Genomic DNA, 9,838 nt, shown 5'->3' with positions numbered 1-9,838 from the left:
CTCTGCCCCGCCGTGGTGGTCTACTGTCTGGCTCCGGTGGTCTTCTGCTCCGCCGTGGGGATCTTCGGTCCCGTCTGCTCTGCTGTGGTGGTCCTCAGCTCCGCCGGCTCTGCCTCAGTCCCTGGTCTCTCCTATCCTTGGACCTGGCCTTCCGTCCCTCCCCCTCTTCCGCCTCCGTTCCACCGCCCACCTGGATCGTTTAGTGTTTGGAGCGTCTGGAAGCCGCTCCTTGGGGGGGGGGGGGCTCTGTCACGAATTCGGTCTATGGACTTCCGTTTATTCACCACCAGAGGTCACCCTTTCTATTACATTGACTCTCGCACAACACAAACTGTTGCATAGCACCCCGGACTACATATCCCATCATTCTTTGCACAATTTGCACACTGCACTGATTTGCACTCATTGCACACAGCTGTTTCTAATCACCTCACTCACTATATAACACCCACTCTAACCACCTTCCTCTGCTGAGTATTGTTTAGCCTGTACCCCTTTCTAAGTCTCCGTGTTTTCCTTGTTTTGCCTTGCCTGTTTTTTTGCAGTTTCTGATCTTTGCCTGTTTTCCTGGATTTCTCCCTCTCGTCTTGCCCCTGTGATTCTGTCTGCCGATCGGTGACCTACGCTAGCCCTAGGACTATTCTTGTGTTTTTGCCCGCCATGTACCTGTTTGCCATTGTTCGACCCTGCCTGTTATACCACGTCTCTTTAAATAAAGCTTGCAGATGGATCCACACGTCTCACATCTCGTCAGCCCCGTTACACACGATATGTTGCGTCATAATACGCAATCCCTTCCCAGTGCAGTCAATTACCCATAATGCCTCACAATGTGTTCATGCTGTTTGTATTTGTGGACACTGATGGTAATATAGATAAGTGTCAACCTGGGGGTCTCGAGCTTCAGAAACAAACACAAACAGCCTCCTAGATTACAATAGCAACCGTTGCGTGCATGTTTGGGACCCTGAGCTAAATTTCAACAAATCACCACGCATCCTATTCAGAGAGCCATGTCTTCATCTGTCTCTAATATAGCTTACTCACAAAGATAGAAAGCTTAAATGTCATATTTTAAACCAGGGTTGTTATAGTTAACTCAAACAAAAGCTATTCAAATAAAGATGAATTAAAACAATATAATATTTGATGACAAACTTAGAAAAATAGAAATAAATAAGCTTAAGTTGAAGAACTTTGTTGTGGCTTTGTCAGTTTTATTTATTCATTTATTCATTCATTCATTCAGCTTTGACAGCTGTAACCTAATTGCTGCACTAATTAATGTTTTTTTTCCTATTTATTTTATTATCATTAGTATTTTTAATGCTCCCTCTGTCCTGTATGTTTCAGTGACCATAGTCTACCTCTCTTTCTTTCTCACAGTCTGGTCCAGTGTACTTGATTGAAGATTTCGGGGCCCTTCAGCTGAAACAATATAAATGTTTGTTTAGGTCAGTGCTGTGTGTATGCCTATGTTAGCTGACAAGGTTCATTTCATGCCAGCTATTCAGTCATCCTTTATAGGTCCGAGGCAGTGAAATCCACACATATTAAGTTTACTTGCACAGTTACAATCTAGTAAAAACAGGGTTTTTGTGTATTCGAGCTACAGCTTTCATCTGTCTGTCCAAGTATACATAACACAATACGTAATCAAATACTTGTATGATTAAATACACATCGAATGTCACTTTTGTCTCTTGGAGCAAGCACACAATGTCAATTGTAGTCTGATTAATTTGTATACATACTGAACGAAGCCAATCTACAATCACATTATAGATCTGTTATCAACTGTGCAAAAATCAGACAATGAGATTTTACAAAAGATTAATCATTGTTTCATTCGGACTTAAACTTTTAAAGTGCATGTAAAAACAAAGGTTCCAAATGGGGGGGGTTTCGCTGTGATGCTATAGAAGAACCATTTTTGGTTCCCCAACAAACTTTTCAATGATCAGTTCTTGAAAGAACCAATTTTCTTTGTTTTAAGAACGTTTTAAAAATCTATAGGACCTTTTCCACTGTAAAGAACCTTTGTGCAATGCAACGGTTCCATGGATGTTAATGGTTCTTCATGAAACCATGGATTCCAATAAAGAGCCTGCGTTACTGTCTTTGTAAAGAGCACAGATACCGATTGAGACAGATTAGACTCTCCTTCAAGGTCTAGTTCCTCCATTTTAATTATATTTTCTTAAAACATCTATGGTATCCTCAGGTATACACATCTTAGCTAGGCTGTTAAGGCATTTTCTTCTTTATAAGAGTCATGTATATGGCTTGAAGGCAGGTGTTAGAGTAGTCAGGCATACATTTGCCCTGGGCTTCACTTCCACTGGCTTTTTTAGCAACCTAGCTAGCAGTTCACATGCACAGTGACTGCCAACTTCTCTAAAGCTATTTTAGTATATAATCTCAATCTTAAAAAGTTTGTAATAATATATCAAATAATAATTTCAAACAATTACCTCAAGTTGATTGACACCACTTCAGTGAATTAACACTAAGACAAGCAGGCAAATTTATTTTTATAAGCCATCATGCTAGCTTCTGCAGAAGCTCAGTAATCCAAGGCAATAATTACATTTATTCTCCACACTTTTTCATTTCTCTCTTCATATCACAGAGCTTAGCAAACTCAAGCCCTTGGGAATTAAAAAAAGACCAAGCCAAAGTCAACAGTCCAATCATCTCTCTTGATGCAGTTTGACTTACTTAAAATGAACATTTCAACGCCTGCACCAACAGCAGATAAAGTCCTGTCAATCCTTTCAGAAATACAAGAAAAACATTTCTGTCAGATTGTGTGATGGATATCCGCTCCATCTGCTGAAACCACTAAACATCCATGTAAAATGTGTGTTTTCTTTTCAGATTACAATGGCACCGAAGCAGCTAAACAGACGACAAATGCAGTTTGACAATTTATACAGCCTTTGTCCACAGTTCACAGTAATTCTTTACCTGTAAGCAACCAATTCCTAATTACACTCAACTTCATGTTCACTTTAGCTAAGCTAACCAAATAGTTCAAATGGAAGGGATGTTTTTAACAGCTTTGAGATACAGTAGTGCAGTGAGAGGGGGTGGAAAGAGAAAGAAAGCTAGAGAGAGTCCTCCACCTCCTCTCACACCTCCACAAAAGCACAGGACCGACACAAGGTGGGAGAGCAGGTCGCCATGGCAACTGACGACTGGCCTCTAAAGAGAGTCACACACATCCCCCAGACTTCCTCAATTAGCTGTAAACACACACACACACACACACACATATGTTAGGGAGGTCCATCCAGAGGAAGCTAGTGCTTGCTCTGGATGGACATTTTGGTTGCTCATTAACACAGGATGAAAACAGTTTATTTCTGGATTGTTTAAAACATAAATTCTCACATGCATTTTGTCTTATTTAACCTTATATCTAATTTATTCATTATATTTAGCTGTATATTTGTAGTCTGTGTAGTGTAGTCTCCTAAAAACATCAGAAGTCACACACTCTGTATCCACTTGGGAATGGTGACCACCATTTCTGTGGGCAGGTCATTGACATGCTGGTGCATTGTTACCTCTGGCCCAGTGCTGGTTTACTGTGGTGGATCATTTTTGCCATGTAAGCAGCAGAGCTTGAGGACCAAAATATAATGCTCCTAGCTAGACAACATGGTGAGTTCACTACCATCCTGGCATTTCTTCATCTTTAAGATGCTTTTAGATCTCTGTTAAGTCTCCTGAGCTATAAGAGCAACCTCTGAGCAATAAAAATCAATCAGTGATTGTTTATTTACTTTTGTTCATCCCCAGAGGCACGTTTTATTGCTCAGAGGTTTGTATTTCATTGCTGAGGTGACTTCATGGATATCTTCAGTTCATGTCATTTAAGTATCAACTTTGTCTCAGGTGTTTCTCCTATAAGTACTTTTATTATTTTTAGGAACCATTTTGCCCATACAGCAAAAAATACAGGCCTTAAATATATTTCATATTGTCTGGCCAAAATATATTTTAAATATATGTTGTAAACAGTGAAGCTCATATATGAAATAAAAGGGAAAATATATTTTTAAATGCTTTGAATATATTATATATATATGTGTGTGTGTGTAAAAATATATTATATATATATTTTGAAACATATATATATATATATATATATATATATATATATATATATATAGATAGATAGATAGATAGATAGATAGAGAGATATATATATACTTTGTAGCAGATCTGTTCCGCCAAGACCAAATACATTAACATTGTCATATCCATCACCATGCTAAAATGTTCAGAGAGTTTGAAACTTTGAAACATATATATATATATATATATATATATATATATATATATAGATAGATAGATAGATAGATAGATAGATAGATAGATATAAATATACTTTGAAACATTTATAAACCTACTGTACATAAAATATAAAAACATTTTTTGTCTTTTTTGTTGTGTATTCTGAAACATTTATTTTTTTAATAAATGATCTATTTTCAGTGAACAGTTCTTAAAATAACCATTTTTCATAGTGTGAAGAACATTTTAATAATCAAAAGAACATTTTGTCCACAATAAAGAACCTTCTGTGTAATAGCAAGGTTCTGTGGATGTTAAAAGTTCATCATTAAACCATAGATGAAGACTCTTTATTTTTAAGAGGAGAAATAAAAATATACACAAATAAGACAACAGTTGACATACAATAAGAGAGCTATAAAACTTTTTTTTTTAATTAAAATAAACAAACTCTACTGACATATAAACACTCACAACATTTTCATAGTCTGGCACCTTCTCTCTCATATGCTTATACAGTACCTACACCCCCCAACACACACACACACACACACACACACACACACACACACACACACACACACACATCCTGTCCTCTCGCTAGATGAAGACTCTTTATTTTTAAGAGGAGAAATAAAAATATACACAAATAAGACAACAGTTGACATACAATAAGAGAGCTATAAAACTTTTTTTTTTAATTAAAATAAACAAACTCTACTGACATATAAACACTCACAACATTTTCATAGTCTGGCACCTTCTCTCTCATATGCTTATACAGTACCTACACCCCCCAACACACACACACACACACACACACACACACACACACACACAAACACACACACATTCCTTGTCCTCTCGCCTGGCAGCCCGAGGGTCCACCCCCTCTCTTCATTCAGCCTGGTCATGTGACCCGAGCTCTGTGAGTAGAACAACACCGTGTGAGCCATCCATTCATTTCCTCCTGAGAAACACACGGCGGCGGAGGAGAGACAGAGAGAGAGAAGGGGGTCACATCAGAAAGTGCGACAGAGGAAAACAAGACAGAAAAGAGGGAGGCAGAGGGACACTGTAAGGATAGTGGTTCTCACTGTCAATAGCTGAGGTTAATAAACAAGGTCAGTAATGTCTAATGTTTTTTTTTTCCAGTTTATCACTACTTAGACTGCTAGTTTGTTAAACTATGGACCTGTCAGCTGTCATTTAAAAGCCAGTTAAAATTGTAAATAAGAGCTCCTCAAGTCTTTATTTTATGAATAAAAATAAATAAATAAATAAAATAAATATTATGACTATTTAGAGTTTCAGTGTTAACCAATTAGTACATTTAATAAGTAAAATTTAAAAGCTCAAATTGAATAGATTAAGAGTTCTTATCAGTGTGACTTTATAACTTTTATTGCTGTTGACTTATTTGTATTATTTATTTTACTCAAGTATATTATTGAGGAATTTATACAGTGTTTACAGTATTGCAGTCTTTGCTGCATGTTCTCTTCCTATTTGTTTCATGTCATATAAGGGCTGATTTCATTTATGAATGTTACATAAATGCTATATAAAGGGTTTGTTTTTCTTATGGGTATTTATGAAAGACTCCAGGATTGCATTTACTTCCCTTTTCTTGCTCTCTCTGTCTGTTTGTTTTCTACTTTTGCAAGAACTGCTTCAAAATTTGTTGATACAACAATACATCATAAACGTACATACAAGAATTGCACAGAAGAACAGTAGCTTTGTTGTAGACCAGTAAGGAACTAGAGCTTGGTTGCATCTGTTGGTCTGATTTGGCATGGATGATTTTCCCTCTCAAGTATGTGACATGGTATTCCTAGCCAAGTCAATCAGACCTTCAAAGCTCTGAAAAATAATTAGACATCATTCAAAGAATCCACAGTACTATTAAAGTTAAATACTATTTAAGTAGCTATAAATATACAGCATCCTCTGCACCGCAGAACAGAAACCGCACCTGAGAGTTCCTCCAGAGTATTGATCAGTGTCTGGTGTCTGTCGCGTCTGCACCGGATGAGCTTTGTGCTGCAGTTGCATGGTGAGGAAGTTTGGGGGTCACTGGGTCTCGTGTTTTTGGAAGCATTTCTTCACCTGAAATGTCAATAAAATAAGCAAACTTTCCTCTCGCTGTGGCGCTTGAATGACCCAGTGAGGCAGCTGTAGCTCTGCAAGGTTCACCTCTGGGTGGTTGTTGTTGTAGATTGTCTTTAGGAACACAAAGTGGGCGAGAAAGAGAGCTGCTGTTGAAGGGTGAATGTGTGGGCTTCGGCAAACAAGATCTGGATCAATAGTTTGAGGGGGTGTGAATCAGGTGTGGAATGAATTTTGTGTTGCAAGTTTTTAGAATCCCTGTAATGGACTGGCAAGTCATCCAGGGTGTTTCCCTGCCTACGGTCCAAGATGTTAGGCTCCAGCATCCCCGCAACCCATAAATCGATTGATGGAAGTTTAAAAATGTGTTTTCGGTGGTTGGTACCCATGTAAAAATTGTTGTGGATTTGTCAACACTTGTTATGTTTATTCAGATATGACGTGAATAGTAATAAGTTTGTTATGACTAAAATTTCAGTAGTCGATACAGTTGTGAAGTTTCATGATTTTGACATTTGGTTTCAATTTCGAAAACACAGCAAACTTACTGTGATACTGAACCTTTATATAAAAAAATCTAATAATAATAAACTTTAAATGAATAATAAACAAAGTGTAATGTAAACAATGTTTTGCAGTGTTTTTTTAGTTTTTCTTTTAAGAAATAAACATAACTAAACTTTAATTTAAATAAATAAATAGTGTACTGTAAACATAGTGTTGACGTTTTTGAAGTAGTATTATTTGTAAATAGTAATAGAGAACAATGAAATAAACCGAACTGGCCTTTGATAAGCAAACAAACAAACATACATACATACATAATGTAAACATATTTGTTGAAATTTTGTAATAAAGTAAAAAAAAAAAAAAGTGTAACGTAAACAAATTATGTATTATTTATTTACTATGTAAATAGTAATAAAGAGCAATGAAATAAACTGACCTTTAGTTAAAATCGAATAAATAATAAAATAGTGCAATGTAAATAATAAATAATTAAATAGTGTAATGTAAACATAGTTTTGACATTTTTGAAGTATGTATTATTTATTTTCTATGCAAATAGTAATAAATAATCAAATAAATTGAACTGACCTTTGATGAACAGACAAACAAACAAATAAATTAACACATACACAGTATAATGTAAACATATTTTCATTTTTTTTCAAAGTGTTTATTATTTAAATTATGCTTGTCAATATTCAAAAAATTGAATTGAAAAAAAATTCAACAGTGGTCACTGGGGCAGTACTCTTTCGAAAGGTACAGCTTAGTACCCTATTTACCCCTAAAGATTGCATATTAGTACAAGAAAGGTATATCATTATTAAAAAGAACATAGTAGTACCTTCTGAAAGGGTATTGCCCCCGTGACCTTTTTTTTTTTTTTTTGGATAGTGCATAATATACAGTGGAAGGTCAGTGGAAGTACATTAGGACCCTGCAAGGTGCGTGAATATGACATTTTAAAACATATTCCAGGCTTGTATCACCTTTTAACAATCACTATCTGTGTATACATTTATAACTCAAGCCAAATAAGGCAAGCTGTTTAACCAAGATGTACATTTGTTAATTCACACGTGCAGCTGCATTCACAGAGATAACACTCAAATTAATATCGAACTGAGTACTCAGTGATACCAATACTACAGAAATACTGGTATTGTTAAACGTTTACTTTTAGATGGTTATCCCTAATCAGTACTGTATATATTAAAGACTTGTCTAACAGCCAAAACTGTTAATGGAAATTTAACTAGAAGTACTCAAAGATAAGCTCAATCTTTTGCTTTCAAACTGATCTTCTTGGCATAGAAACCCAGATGCTTCCACGCAGCCAAGCACTTACACACACCTACACAAATGTGCATGCAGAACAGAAATCAGAGGAACTCAGTCTCCTTTATGAGTCACCAACCTACAAAGAGTGAAGTGGCAGGGAGGTTCCTGTACAGTACGGGAAACAGCAGATCTCCCTAGTGACCGCCTGGCCCATTAAACTGAGCTCTGCAAAAGGGCTACAACCAGAGCCTGTATAGCGGATGCACTTCCTGTGAACACTTTGACTGAACTTTTACCTCTGACCCCAGGGCCTCTCCTGGTGGGGCCTGACCTCCAAATGCAAGAGGAACAGGGAGAGAGTTTCATGTGGGATCTGTTCCTGGTTAGGGATCTGTCAAAGCCAGACAGTTGTCTTCAGCCCCACTGCTGCTGTCAGGGCGAGCTACTTTGGAAGAGCTAAAAGCTGTACTTTTTCTAGACCTCTTTATGTCTTGCTCTCTCTCTCTCTCTCTCTCTCTCTCTCTTCAATTCTTTCTGCTTCTTCTTTGGTTTTCACCTGCAGTTGCTCGTTCTTGTTCACTTTCTCCACTTTTCCCCAGTCTTTAGTTGCAGCTGTGAGTCTTTCAGCCTCACCGAGGGCAGAGAAGGAAAAACAATTCTTACCCAGCCCTGTGTGAGCATGCACTGCTGGAAAACAAACACAGCTGCCTTGCTCATTACGAGCAGGGGCATCATAACACTCAGGGAAGAAGGCTAATATCGTTGAAGGGGTAAAAACGCATGTCTTTTGAGTATGTGAAAAGAAAAATGAGTGCTTGGTAGTCATTATCTGTTTTGGAAGTTTTGGAAGGGCTGCGTAATCTCTAGCGATCACATCCTTTCCTGTCCTCCTTTCCTGTCCTCCTTTCCTTCGGCTTCCCTTCTCTCTTTGCTTCTTTTCTGTAAGTTTACTCTTTGTATGATATTCGGTCTCTGAGTGGTTAGCGGTCATGCTAGTTAGCATGCTTGGTTACTGGCATTCAAGCTGTGCTTTAGGGGCTGAATCTTTTCTGGCATTGCGCTAGAAGAGGCTCAGGCTTTCCCACAATGCTCAGGACAGCTGGGGAGGGTTATCGCTGCCCCCAGAGTCTGCACAGCCTAATGGGAATGCGGGCAGATCTCTTCCAGCTGTGAAACAGGCAAGACTTTCAAACACCTTGATGGGTGATTATTTGGATTGAGCGACATATTGAATATTTGTATTATATGTGCAATGCTTTTCTGGTGAAGTAAAATGAATCAATATTGTGATTTTTATGTGTTTCATTTGGCTATGAGTTTACTAAAAGTGTGTCTTGATGGCAATTCTGCGGTCTTTCCTCATCTCACAATTTAAATAGTGTGTTAAATTGGCTCAGTCTTTTTGCATGAATCATTTCATTGGTTCTTGATTTAACATTTTTATGTCACTATTCAAAAATGCACACACGTGGAATTCAAAATATTTTTAGCAAAATATTTGATTATAAATGTTAAAAATGTTAAATGTCTTCATATAACTGTCCCATTCTCCCTTTATTTCTCTGTTGATTTTCTGAGGTCCTATATACAACAAAGCCACAATAAGCAATAAACAATACCATAAAAAAAA

General features: G+C 37.2%; 1 protein-coding gene across 4 annotated transcripts in view; it reads left to right on the top strand.

Moving 5' to 3' along the window:
- The first annotated feature begins 5,249 nt into the window (after nucleotides 1–5,249).
- Nucleotides 5,250–9,838, top strand: part of LOC107598743 (Krueppel-like factor 12) — a 28,382-nt gene continuing 23,793 nt past the window's right edge. For all 4 annotated transcript variants that reach the window (XR_001610591.1, XM_016290167.1, XM_016290166.1 and 1 more), the window contains exon 1: nucleotides 5,250–5,429. The gene's annotated coding sequence lies outside the window, so the exon portion shown is untranslated. The remainder of the gene's footprint in view (nucleotides 5,430–9,838) is intronic.

Source organism: Sinocyclocheilus grahami, unplaced genomic scaffold, assembly GCF_001515645.1.
Source record: "Sinocyclocheilus grahami isolate Dianchi unplaced genomic scaffold, SAMN03320097.WGS_v1.1 scaffold255.1, whole genome shotgun sequence".
Taxonomy (NCBI): domain Eukaryota; kingdom Metazoa; phylum Chordata; class Actinopteri; order Cypriniformes; family Cyprinidae; genus Sinocyclocheilus; species Sinocyclocheilus grahami.
The sequence above is the reverse complement of the archived record's forward strand: the minus strand, read 5'-3'. Positions and strand labels throughout refer to the sequence as shown.